A 13,523-nucleotide genomic window follows, 5' to 3' on the forward strand; every position below is an offset into this window, starting at 1 on the left:
TTTGAGTTTAGTAAATTCCCGAGATGACACTTTGAAGAAAAAACACCATCTCGGTCAAAATCGGGACCTTAGTAAATATATCCCGCTGTTGGTGCAGGGGTTTAGACGCTGTTGATTTGCAGAACTTGAGAACGGAGACTGAGACGCTGGTGATGTGAGGAACTGAAGTGCAGGGGTTTGAGACGCTGTTGGTTTGTAGAACTTGAGAACGGAGACTGAGACGCTGATGATGTGAGGAATTGAAGTGCAGGGGTTTCAGACGCTGTTGGTTTGTAGAACTTGAGAACGGAGATTTAGGCCCGCAGCCACGCTGATTCCTAGGAGCACTGGTGACTAGAACACAGAGAGATATACCGGCCACTGAATACACTGGAACCGGTGCAGCGAACTGGTAGCTGGAAATGCCGGAGACACTGGAGGGCAACCGCAGAGATCCTTGCTGGGAACAAGAGCGCTGGCATCTACGTCAGTGAAAGACGATACTCAGGCACTGAAGCTCTGTCTGGCGTCTGACTTTGAATCTCCCGCCAGCGCTGGATTGGCGGAGCAGTCTGATGACGTCACCTGCCCCCCGTCCACGTGATGCCGGGTGTCATGGCGGCGCCCATGCCCCAGAGAACCGCCGGGAGCCGCGCCAGCCAGACGCCGGAGCCCGTGGCCCACCGAAGGCAAAGGCCGCAACACCGACCAGCAGATGCGCAGGGGTAAGCGCGGCGAACGCCGCCTCTGATGTGTGACAGGCAGTTTCAGACAGTCTGTGGGGGGGTCAGGGCTTTGGCCTGCAAGTTCGGGATAGGCGTGAATGGGCAGCCAGGAGGTTAGTGAGCTGAGCTTCTTGTGGTGACAGGAAATGTCAGAACTGGCTGCACTTCCGGGGAATGGGATCTTATGGGCTTTTTTTCAACGGGGGGCGTGGAGCTGCAGCTCCATGTGTTTCATTATTAATCTGCCCTGCTCCTAATGCAGGAATTTCCATTTTGAGTGGAGATCGTTTTAATTTCAGAACACTGACCTGTTCTTGGACAGTCCTAATCTTGCAGCTCAACCCCTGACCCACAGCTTAATTCACCACGGCTGTAATCAAGGCAAAGCCTAGTCTTTGTGCTTAAGAGGGAGAGACAGAGGAAGCTACTTATAAAGCGCCAACGAGCCCCCTTTTTCAGGCCAGGCAACGAGCCAGATCTAATTGCTTAGCAGGCAATTCTGAGAACTTGGTAAATAACTTTGGACCTAATTTGCTAGGGTGCGTTTTTTGCATCCCTGCGATCAGGTAGTCGCCGCCTACAGGGGCAGGAGGAAATCGCTGAGCAGGGGTGCGATCGCATGTGCAGTAGAGTTGTACAAACAGAAGTTTGTGCAGTCTCTGCACAGATCAGGACTTACTCTTCCAGTGCAATGATCGGGGCCGGAGCTGATGTCAGAAACCCTCCCTTCAAACGCCTGGTCCCTCCTGTTTCCTGGACACTCCTTAAAAACAGTCAGTTGCCACCCACAAACGGCCTCTTCCTGTCAGTCACCTTGCGATTGCCCGTGTGATTGCTTTTCTCGCACTATCCCATTGATGCCCACCGATCCCCGTCGCTGCGGACCAACGCGCTTGCGCACACATGCGCAGTTCAGACCTGATTGCAGGCTGTACAAAAATGCAGTCTAGCGATCAGGTCAGAATTAGGCCCTATATGTCAGCAGGTGGGCCCTCTAAGTCACCTCCTGTACCAACCATAGCTACGCTCATGTGTATATATCGCACACTTGCACTTACCTTCAGTGGAAAGATGCAATGCAGAAGTTTTATTGGGGGTGTGACCAGGTAAATTGTGTCTCCCTCATGGCATAATACCACGATGCATGGGTGTATGGGATGGGCGAAGACAAAATGACCAGGGTTAAAGTGGCCTGGAACGGGACGGAACTGCATTCCGTCAGTTGTATTGGGAGGCAGTACCGGTTCAGCCACCTCCAGCCCACCTTGCCCATCCACTGGACTCTGTACAGACAGTGCTGCCTGACTGATTAGGTTGTCACTGTGTGCCGTGTAGTGCCATCACCGAACGTCCGTGTCTCCTACCACGCAAAGAAGAGAGGCTGCCAGCACCTTGAGACAGGAGGACCCACGCTCATGCTGTTAGTGGTACTGGGGTGGGGATCTGTGTGTGGGATAAAATGTGCTAGGGGAAGATTTGTGTGTGGGATAAAATGTGCAGGAGGGAGCTGTACAGGGGCAGATTGACCATATGGCTCGCCATGAAGAATCCCGATAGGGCGATGTGTCTGCGGGGGCCTGTTTTGTGTGTTGTCATGTGGTCCCAGCCCAAACATAACAGGCAGCCCACCACACTCAGTACACTGCATTGTCCCTAGAGATGGGCAACTCGGCTCTTTTCCATGAGCGGCTCTGAACGGTTCAGCTCATCGAAAAGAGACGGTTCTTTTGAACGGCTCATGGCTCACGGCTCACTAATTACATTAATATTGGTATGCGTGCAGCAGCACCCACTTTACCATCCCCTGCCCCTCTTCTCCAGGGGAGGAAAATAAAGAGCCGCCCTTTACACATCTTCTCTTAAAAAAAAAGGAAAGCACACATACATATACTTATAATTACACACCTGCAATAAATAACAGACTCCACGTGAGCGGCGATTCACCTGTGTCTGCTCTGTCTGTGTGTAACTGTAATGAGATGATTCATGACTCATGAGAAGAAGTGACTCGCTCCCGGCTCCAGGCAGGAATTAGAACAGAGCCGGCGCAGTGAGCGGTTCTTCACGAGCGGTTCTTCACATACACTGACTCAGTGAAGAACCGCCGCTCACTGCGCCGGCTGTTCCACTTCCTGCCTGGAGCCGGGAGCGAGTCACTTCTTCTCATGAGTCAAGAATCATCTCATTACAGTTACACACAGACAGAGGGAGCTGACACAGGTGAACCGCCGCTCACTTGAAACGGCTCACGGCTCACCCGGCTCACTTAGTAGAGCCGGCTCAAAAGAGCGGCTCAAGAGTGAGCTACACATCTCTAATTGTCCCTATTCATTCTGTTATTCCAGCTCTGCAGTACAGCAACTCTGCCATCCAGTGATGCTGCCATGGCTACACATCATGTTATACCTCTTGTGCTGCCCATGTCGGGCCACTTCTACAAAATAGTACAGGGCCACTTTTAGTTCCCAATCTGCCCCTGATCTCAGACAAAGCGGCAGCAAAGACGCAAGGAAAGCTGCATTTGCATACAATCAGGCCCTATAAGGAGGGATCCCGCCACCCCTTCATCAGACCACACCTCCTTTAGGGCTGCTTCCATACATTTCCTGGTCTGGTTTTCCATAACAATCCGCCCCTGGAGCTGTGTGTGAGATAAAATGTGCTGGCGGGAACTGTGTGTGGGATAAATGTGCTAGGAGGAGCTGTGTGTGGTGTAAAATGTGCTGGGGGGATCTGTGTGTGGTATAAAATGTGCTGGGGGGAAGCTGTGTATGAGATAAAATGTACTGGGGGAGCTGTGTTTAAGATAAAATGTGCTGGGGGAAGCTGTGTGGGATAAAATGTGCAAGGGGGAGATCTGTCTGTGGGATAAAATGTGCTGGGGGGAGCTGTGTGTGGTATAAAATGTGCTGAGGGGAGCTTTGTGTGGGATAAAATGTGCAAGGGGGAGATCTGTCTGTGGGACAAAAATGTGCTGGGGGGAGCTGTGTGTGGTATAAAATGTGCTGGGGGGATCTGTGTGTGGTATAAAATGTGCTGGGGGGAAGCTGTGTGAGAGATAAAATGTGCAAGGGGGAGATCTGTCTGTGGGATAAAATGTGCTGGGGGGAGCTGTGTGTGGTATAAAATGTGCTGGGGGGATCTGTGTGTGGTATAAAATGTGCTGGGGGGAAGCTGTGTGAGAGATAAAATGTACTGGGGGAGCTGTGTGTAAGATAAAATGTGCTGGGGGGAGCTGTGTGTGGGATAAAATGTGCAAGGGGGAGATCTGTCTGTGGGATAAAGGGGGTCATTCCGAGTTGTTCGCTCGGTAAAAATCTTCGCATCGCAGCGATTTTCCGCTTAATGCGCATGCGCAATGTCCGCACTGCGACTGCGCCAAGTAAATTTGCTATGCAGTTAGGAATTTTACTCACGGCTTTTTCATCGTTCTGGTGATCGTAATGTGATTGACAGGAAATGGGTGTTACTGGGCGGAAACAGGCCGTTTTATGGGCGTGTGGGAAAAAACGCTACCGTTTCCGGAAAAAACGCAGGAGTGGCCGGAGAAACGGGGGAGTGTCTGGGCGAACGCTGGGTGTGTTTGTGACGTCAAACCAGGAACGACAAGCACTGAAATGATCGCAGATGCCGAGTAAGTCTGTTGCTACTCAGAAACTGCTACGAGGTGTGTAATCGCAATATTGCGAATACATCGTTCGCAATTTTAAGATGCTAAGATTCACTCCCAGTAGGCGGCGGCTTAGCATGAGCAAATCTGCTAAAATCCGCTTGCGAGCGAACAACTCGGAATGACCCCCAAAATGTGCTGGGGAGAGCTGTGTGTGAGATAAAATGTGCTGGGGGGATCTGTGTGTGAGATAAAATGTGCTGGGGGGAGCTGTTTGTGGGATAAAATGTGCTGGGGGGAGCTGTGTGTGGTATAAAATGTGCTGGGGAGAGCAGTGTGTGGTATAAAATGTGCTGGGGGGATCTGTGTGTGGTATAAAATGTGCTGGGGAGAGCAGTGTGTGGTATAAAATGTGCTGGGGGGTTCTGTGTGTGGTATAAAATGTGCTGGGGAGAGCAGTGTGTGGTATAAAATGTGCTGGGGGGGATCTGTGTGTGGTATAAAATGTGCTGGGGGGAGCTGCGTGTGGTATAAAATGTGCTGGGGGGATCTGTGTGTGGTATAAAATGTGCTGGGGGGAAGCTGTGTGTGAGATTAAATGTACTGGGGGAGCTGTGTGTGAGATAAAATGTGCTGTGGGGGGAGCTGTGTGTGGGATAAAATGTGCTAAGGGGGAGATCTGTCTGGGATAAAATGTGCTGGCGGGGAGCTGTGTGTGAGATAAAATGTGCTGGCGGGTCCTGTGTGTGGGATAAAATGTGCAAGGGGGGAGATCTGTCTGTGGGATAAAATGTGCTGGGGGGAGCTGTTTGTAGGATAAAATGTGCTGGGGGAGCTGTGTGTGGTATAAAATGTGCTGGGGGGAGCTGTGTGTGGTATAAAATGTGCTGGGGGGAGCAGTGTGTGGTATAAAATGTGCTGGGGGGGAGCTGTGTGTGGGATAAAATGTGCTGGGGGGAGCTGTGTGTGGTATAAAATGTGCTGGGGGGGATCTGTATGTGGGATAAAATTGCTGAGGGGAGATCTGTCTGGGATAAAATGTACTGGGGGATCTGTGTGTGGTATAAAATGTGCTGGGGGGGATCTGTATGTGGGATAAAATGTGCTGGGGGGAGATCTGTCTGTGGGATAAAATGTACTAGGGGGGATCTGTGTGTGGTATAAAATGTGCTGGGGGGGATCTGTGTGTGGTATAAAATGTGCTGGGGGGGATCTGTATGTGGGATAAAATGTGCTGGGGGAGATCTGTGTGTGGTATAAAATGTGCTGGGGGGAGCTGTGTGTGTGGGATAAAATGTGCTGAGGGGAGCTGTGCAGGAGTTAAAGTGAGACAAAATGAAACTTGTGTTTGGAGATGAGACGCGTTCTGCCTCCACCAGCCCACCTTGCCCAGCCCTGGCACTCTGTACAGGCATTCCTGTCTGACTGATAGTGCTGCACCTCTCACATTAATACATGAGGTGGGCGGGCGCTATACAGTGACTTGTTACCTGCCTCCTCCAGTGGCGCAAGCAGAACAAGATAACGCCAATAGGCAGATCAGGCTGCAGCCTGGAGCACTGGGTCCTGGGGAGACGGGGCGCAGCGCCTACAAAATAGATTAATTAGGTTTCTTTTTTATTTTTATTTTACTGTGCATTCCTGTGGCAGTGGGGCTGCGTCTAACGCTGGCACCGTAATTGTCTGTACCACTCACTGCTGCAGTCTGCAGTGCAGCGATGACTGATTCAGTCATCATCGCTGCTGAGCACTGCCTGAGCTGCAGCGTCTTCCGCGTCTGGCCCTTCCTCACTCTGTCCTGCTTATGTGCGATGACAGAGAATCTGACATGCGCAGTAGGCATTCCACTCCAGGACGCTAAGAGGGTGCTATTTTCAGCAGCAGAGCGCGGTGCCTTACAGGGCCTGATCAACCAATAGGCTGACTGCCTGTCGGACCTGGTGTGAGTGTCCTGAGACTATATGTGGGCGGCTGTGTCACAGTCCTGACTCCAGTCCTTTAGTTAGCACTTTATTATTATGGGGACCCATGGTGGAGGCTGTCTAGTCTGGTGCATATTATTGGGGGAGGGGAAAAAGAACTGGACAATATTATTACTGGGGAAGTGGGGCTGTCTGGTGCATCATATTATGGGGGGTGGGGAGAGGAAGAACTGGGATCATATACTGGGGATTATCTGAACAATATTTTCATGGGGGAAGGCGTCTGGGAGCATAGGGAGGTCTGACTGGAGCATATTACTATAGGGGTTCTGAAGTATATAACAGGCCTGGGGGCAGTGTCGGACTGGGCCATGAAGGGCCCACCAGGGGAATGCAATGGTAGGGGCCCATATTTTGGGGTGTGGCCAGTCTCCAGAGGGGGTGTGGCCAGCCACAACATATGCTTGGCTAGCCATTAGAGAGTGCATGGTCTTTATAAATATGTAGAGTAAATGCTGACAGTGCATGCATGCTAATATACCACATTAATAACAGCAATGCATTATAGAAAATACACCATAATAATGTGCAGTATAAGGTAACATTTACAATGTTTAATTCAAGTGCACAGTCTGAAACCTGATCCCTAGAGGAGGAGGTGGGCTCCCAGGCAGTGGGGCCCACCGGTGGTTTCCCCTGTACCCCTGTGGACCAGTCCAACCCTGGATGGGGGTTGTCTGGGGGAGTGAGGGGTCTGGGAGCATAGTATTACTGGGGGCTGGTGTGTGTGGTGCATATATTATGATGGTGAGGGTCTGGAGCATTATTTACCCGAAGAGGATGGTGTTGATCATATTATTATGGTGAGTGGGTTTGGAATATATTTTTTTCTGAGGAGTTCTGGATCACATTATTACAGGGGTTATGTTTGGAGAACTGTTTTCAATGATGGGGGTTGCCTGGAGGATATTATGATGGAGGAAGTGTCTGGAGGAGGCTTTTAATGTGAATGTGTGTGCATGTACATGTGGTAGGGAAAATATATTGGAAGCTCCACTGGGGCAGGGACTGATGTAAATGGCCAAATATTCTCTGCAAAAGCGCTGCAAGAAAAAGGAGCTTGATGTAAACCGTTGATGTAAACGATGATTTTGACAATTATATATAATGTATCATTTCATATTATTGTCATTAATCTATGTTTCTATATAATAAAAAAAATACAATTTGTATCAGCAAAAAATAATTGAATCTGTGGTAAATTTTGACATATAATCACACCTTTTTAGCTGATTATGAGTGAAAAAATTGGTGGTGGGCGGTGGGGAAGTGGTGGGCGGCCACTTCTGTATTAGCCTAGGGCGGCTGGAACCCTTAGAGCTGCACAAAGGGAACGCTGACACCTGAAGCGCAAGACTGAGCAGAGGTAGGAAAGATCTGGATGACTGGGGGAAGCCACATAAGGGAAAATACGCTGCAAGAGGGGCACATGTTGGGAGACATGCTGCAAGAGGGGCACATGTTGGGAGACATGCTGTATTGGTGGGAGGGAAGATGTGCGCTGTGTGAGGGGATTGAAAATAAGAATTTACTTACCGATAATTCTATTTCTCGTAGTCCGTAGTGGATGCTGGGGACTCCGTCAGGACCATGGGGATTAGCGGCTCCGCAGGAGACAGGGCACAAAAGTAAAAGCTTTAGGATCAGGTGGTGTGCACTGGCTCCTCCCCCTATGACCCTCCTCCAAGCCTCAGTTAGGATACTGTGCCCGGACGAGCGTACACAATAAGGAAGGATTTTGAATCCCGGGTAAGACTCATACCAGCCACACCAATCACACTGTACAACCTGTGATCTGAACCCAGTTAACAGCATGATAACAGCGGAGCATCTGAAAAGATGGCTCACAACAATAATAACCCGATTTTTGTAACAATAACTATGTACAAGTATTGCAGACAATCCGCACTTGGGATGGGCGCCCAGCATCCACTACGGACTACGAGAAATAGAATTATCGGTAAGTAAATTCTTATTTTCTCTGACGTCCTAAGTGGATGCTGGGGACTCCGTCAGGACCATGGGGATTATACCAAAGCTCCCAAACGGGCGGGAGAGTGCGGATGACTCTGCAGCACCGAATGAGAGAACTCCAGGTCCTCCTCAGTCAGGGTGTGCCCCTGACCAAGTATCAGCTCGGCAAAGTTGTAAAGCCGAGACCCCTTGGGCAGCCGCCCAAGATGAGCCCACCTTCCTTGTGGAATGGGCATTTACATATTTTGGCTGTGGCAGGCCTGCCACAGAATGTGCAAGCTGAATTGTACTACACATCCAACTAGCAATCGTCTGCTTAGAAGCAAGAGCACCCAGTTTGTTGGGTGCATACAGGATAACAGCAAGTCAGTTTTCCTGACTCCAGCCGTCCTGGAAACTATATTTTCAGGGCCCTGACAACATCTAGCAACTTGGAGTCCTCCAAGTCCCTAGTAGCCGCAGGTACCACAATAAGCTGGTTCGGGTGAAACACTGACACCACCCTAGGGAGAAACTGGGGACGAGTCCGCAGCTCTGCCCTGTCCGAATGGACAATCAGATATGGGCTTTTTTGAGACAAACGCCGCCAATTCTGACACTCGCCTGGCCGAGGCCAGGGCCAACAGCATGGTCACTTTCCCTGTGAGATATTTCAAATCCACAGATTTGAGCGGTTTAAACCAATGTGATTTTAGGAATCCCAGAACTACGTTGAGATCCCACAGTGCCACTGGAGGCACAAAAGGGGGTTGTATATGCAGTACTCCCTTGACAAACTTCTGGACTTCAGGAACTGAAGCCAATTCTTTCTGGAAGAAAATCGACAGGGCCGAAATTTGAACCTTAATGGACCCCAATTTGAGGCCCATAGACACTCCTGTTTTCAGGAAATGCAGGAAACGACCGAGTTGAAATTTCTTCATGGGGCCTTCCTGGCCTCACACCACGCAACATATTTTCGCCACCTGTGGTGATAATGTTGTGCGGTCACCTCCTTCCTGGCTTTGACCAGGGTAGGAATGACCTCTTCCTGAATGCCTTTTTCCCTTAGGATCCGGCGTTCAACCGCCATGCCGTCAAACGCAGCCGCGGTAAGTCTTGGAACAGACATGGTACTTGCTGAAGCAAGTCCCTTCTTAGCGGCAGAGGCCATGAGTCCTCTGTGAGCATCTCTTGAAGTTCCGGGTACCAAGTCCTTCTTGGCCAATCCGGAGCCACGAGTATAGTTCTTACTCCTCTACGTCTTATAATTCTGAATACCTTGGGTATGAGAAGCAGAGGAGGGAAGACATACACCGACTGGTACACCCACGGTGTTACCAGAACGTCCACAGCTATTGCCTGAGGGTCTTTTGACCTGGCGCAATACTTGTCCAGTTTTTTGTTCAGGCGGGACGCCATCATGTCCACCTTTGGTTTCCAACGGTTCACAATCATGTGGAAGACTTCCCGATGAAGTCCCCACTCTCCCGGGTGGAGGTTGTGCCTGCTGAGGAAGTCTGCTTCCCAGTTGTCCACTCCCGGAATGAACACTGCTGACAGTGCTATCACATGATTTTCCGCCCAGCGAAAAATCCTTGCAGTTTCTGCCATTGCCCTCCTGCTTCTTGTGCCGCCCTGTCTGTTTACGTGGGCGACTGCCGTGATGTTGTCCCACTGGATCAATACCGGCTGACCTTGAAGCAGAGGTCTTGCTAAGCTTAGAGCATTGTAAATTGCCCTTAGCTCCAGTATATTTATGTGGAGAAAAATCTCCAGACTTGATCACACTCCCTGGAAATTTTTTCCCTGTGTGACTGCTCCCCAGCCTCTCAGGCTGGCCTTCGTGGTCACCAGCATCCAATCCTGAATGCCGAATCTGCGGCCCTCTAGAAGATGAGCACTCTGTAACCACCACAGGAGAGACACCCTTGTCCTTGGAGATAGGGTTATCCGCTGATGCATCTGAAAATGCGATCCGGACCATTTGTCCAGCAGATCCCACTGAAAAGTTCTTGCGTGGAATCTGCCGAATGGAATCGCTTCGTAATAAGCCACCATTTTTCCCAGGACTCTTGTGCAATGATGCACTGACACTTTTCCTGGTTTTAGGAGGTTCCTGACTAGCTCGGATAACTCCCTGGCTTTCTCCTCCGGGAGAAACACCTTTTTCTGGACTGTGTCCAGAACCATCCCTAGGAACAGCAGACGTGTCGTCGGAAACGGCTGCGATTTTGGATATTTAGAATCCACCCGTGCTGTCGTAGAACTACTTGAGATAGTGCTACTCCGACTTCCAACTGTTCTCTGGACCTTGCCCTTATCAGGAGATCGTCCAAGTAAGGGATAATTAAGACGCCTTTTCTTTGAAGAAGAATCATCATTTCGGTCATTACTTTGGTAAAGACCCGGGGTGCCGTGGACAATCCAAACGGCAGCGTCTGAAACTGATAGTGACAGTTCCGTACCACGAACCTGAGGTACCCTTGGTGAGAAGGGCAATTTGGGACATGGAGGTAAGCATCCTTGATGTCCAGGGACACCATATAGTCCCCTTCTTCCTGGTTCGCTATCACTGCTCTGAGTGACTCCATCTTGATTTGAACCTTTGTATGTAAGTGTTCAAAAATTTCCCATTTAGAATAGGTCTCACCGAGCCGTCTGGCTTCAGTACCACAATATAGTGTGGAATAATACCCCTTTCCTTGTTGTAGGAGGGGTACTTTGATTATCACCTGCTGGGAATACAGCTTGTGAATTGTTTCCAATACTGCCTCCCTGTCGGAGGAAGACGTTGGTAAAGCAGACATCAGGAGCCTGCGAGGGGGAGACGTCTCGAATCTCCAGTCTGTACCCCTGGGATACTACTTGTAGGATCCAGGGGTCCACTTGCGAGTGAGCCCACTACGCGCTGAAACTCTTGAGACGACCCCCCACCGCAGCTGTTTGTACGGCCCCAGCGTCATGCTGAGGACTTGGCAGAAGCTGTGAAGGGCTTCTGTTCCTGGGAATGGGCTGCCTGCTGCAGTCTTCTTCCCTTTCCTCTATCCCTGGGCAGATATGACTGGCCTTTTGCCCGCTTGCCCTTATGGGGACGAAAGGACTGAGGCTGAAAAGACGGTGTCTTTTTCTGCTGAGATGTGATTTGGGGTAAAAAAGGTGGATTTTCCAGCTGTTGCCGAGGCCACCAGGTCCGATGGACCGACCCCAAATAACTCCTCCCCTTTATACGGCAATACTTCCATTTGGAATCTGCATCACCTGACCACTGTCGTGTCCATAAACATCTTCTGGCAGATATGGACATCGCACTTACTCTTGATGCCAGAGTGCAAATATCCCTCTGTGCATCTCGCATATATAGAAATGCATCCTTTAAATGCTCTATAGTCAATAAAATACTGTCCCTGTCAAGGGTATCAATATTTTCAGTCAGGGAATCCGACCAAGCCACCCCAGCGCTGCACATCCAGGCTGAGGCGATCGCTGGTCGCAGTATAACACCAGTATGTGTGTATATACCTTTTTAGGATATTTTCCAGCCTCTCAGCTGGCTCCTTGAGGGCGGCCCTATCTGGAGACGGTACCGCCACTTGTTTTGATAAGCGTGTGAGCGCCTTATCCACCCTAAAGGGTGTTTCCCAACGCGCCTTAACTTCTGGCGGGAAAGGGTATACCGCCAATAATTTTCTATCGGGGGAAACCCACGCATCATCACACACTTCATTTAATTTATCTGATTCAGGAAAAACTACAGGTAGTTTTTTCACACCCCACATAATACCCTTCTTGTGGTACTTGTAGTATCAGAAATATGTAACACCTCCTTCATTGCCCTTAACATGTAACGTGTGGCCCTAAAGGAAAATACGTTTGTTTCTTCACCGTCGACACTGGAGTCAGTATCTGTGTCTGTGTCGACCGACTGAGGTAAATGAGCGTTTTACAGCCCCTGACGGTGTTTGAGACGCCTGGACAGGTACTAATTTGTTTGCCGGCCGTCTCATGTCGTCAACCGACCTTGCAGCGTGTTGACATTATCACGTAATTCCTTAAATAAGCCATCCATTCCGGTGTCGACTCCCTAGAGAGTGACATCACCATTTCAGGCAATTGCTCCGCCTCCTCACCAACATCGTCCTCATACATGTCGACACACACGTACCGACACACAGCACACACACAGGGAATGCTCTGATAGAGGACAGGACCCCACTAGCCCTTTGGGGAGACAGAGGGAGAGTTTGCCAGCACACACCAAAAACGCTATAATTATACAGGGACAACCTTTATATAAGTGTTTTTCCCTTATAGCATTTTAATATATATATACATATCGCCAAATAAGTGCCCCCCCTCTCTGTTTTAACCCTGTTTCTGTAGTGCAGTGCAGGGGAGAGCCTGGGAGCCTTCCCACCAGCATTTCTGTGAGGGAAAATGGCGCTGTGTGCTGAGGAGAATAGGCCCCGCCCCCTTTTCGGCGGGCTTCTTCTCCCGTTTTTCTGAGACCTGGCAGGGGTTAAATACATCCATATAGCCCCCAGGGGCTATATGTGATGTATTTTTAGCCAGAATAAGGTACTACCATTGCTGCCCAGGGCGCCCCCCCCCCAGCGCCCTGCACCCTCAGTGACCGCTGCTATGAAGTGTGCTGACAACAATGGCGCACAGCTGCAGTGCTGTGCGCTACCTTATGAAGACTGAAGAGTCTTCTGCCGCCGTTTCTGGACCTTCACTTTTCGGCATCTGCAAGGGGGGTCGGCGGCGCGGCTCCGGGACGAACCCCAGGGTGAGACCTGTGTTCCGACTCCCTCTGGAGCTAATGGTGTCCAGTAGCCTAAGAAGCCAATCCATCCTGCACGCAGGTGAGTTCACTTCTCTCCCCTAAGTCCCTCGTAGCAGTGAGCCTGTTGCCAGCAGGACTCACTGAAAATAAAAAACCTAACAAACTTTTACTCTAAGCAGCTCTTTAGGAGAGCCACCTAGATTGCACCCTTCTCGGCCGGGCACAAAAATCTAACTGAGGCTTGGAGGAGGGTCATAGGGGGAGGAGCCAGTGCACACCACCTGATCCTAAAGCTTTTACTTTTGTGCCCTGTCTCCTGCGGAGCCGCTAATCCCCATGGTCCTGACGGAGTCCCCAGCATCCACTTAGGACGTCAGAGAAACTGTCCATCAGGGGGAGAGCTGTGTGGGCATAAGCAGGGTCAGTCAGGGGAGAGAGCTGTGTTGGATGGTATCCGGACTCTAGGTCGACACACATTAGGTCGACAC

The sequence above is a fragment of the Pseudophryne corroboree genome, chromosome 4 (genome assembly GCF_028390025.1).
Source record: "Pseudophryne corroboree isolate aPseCor3 chromosome 4, aPseCor3.hap2, whole genome shotgun sequence".
Classification (NCBI taxonomy): Eukaryota; Metazoa; Chordata; class Amphibia; order Anura; family Myobatrachidae; genus Pseudophryne; species Pseudophryne corroboree.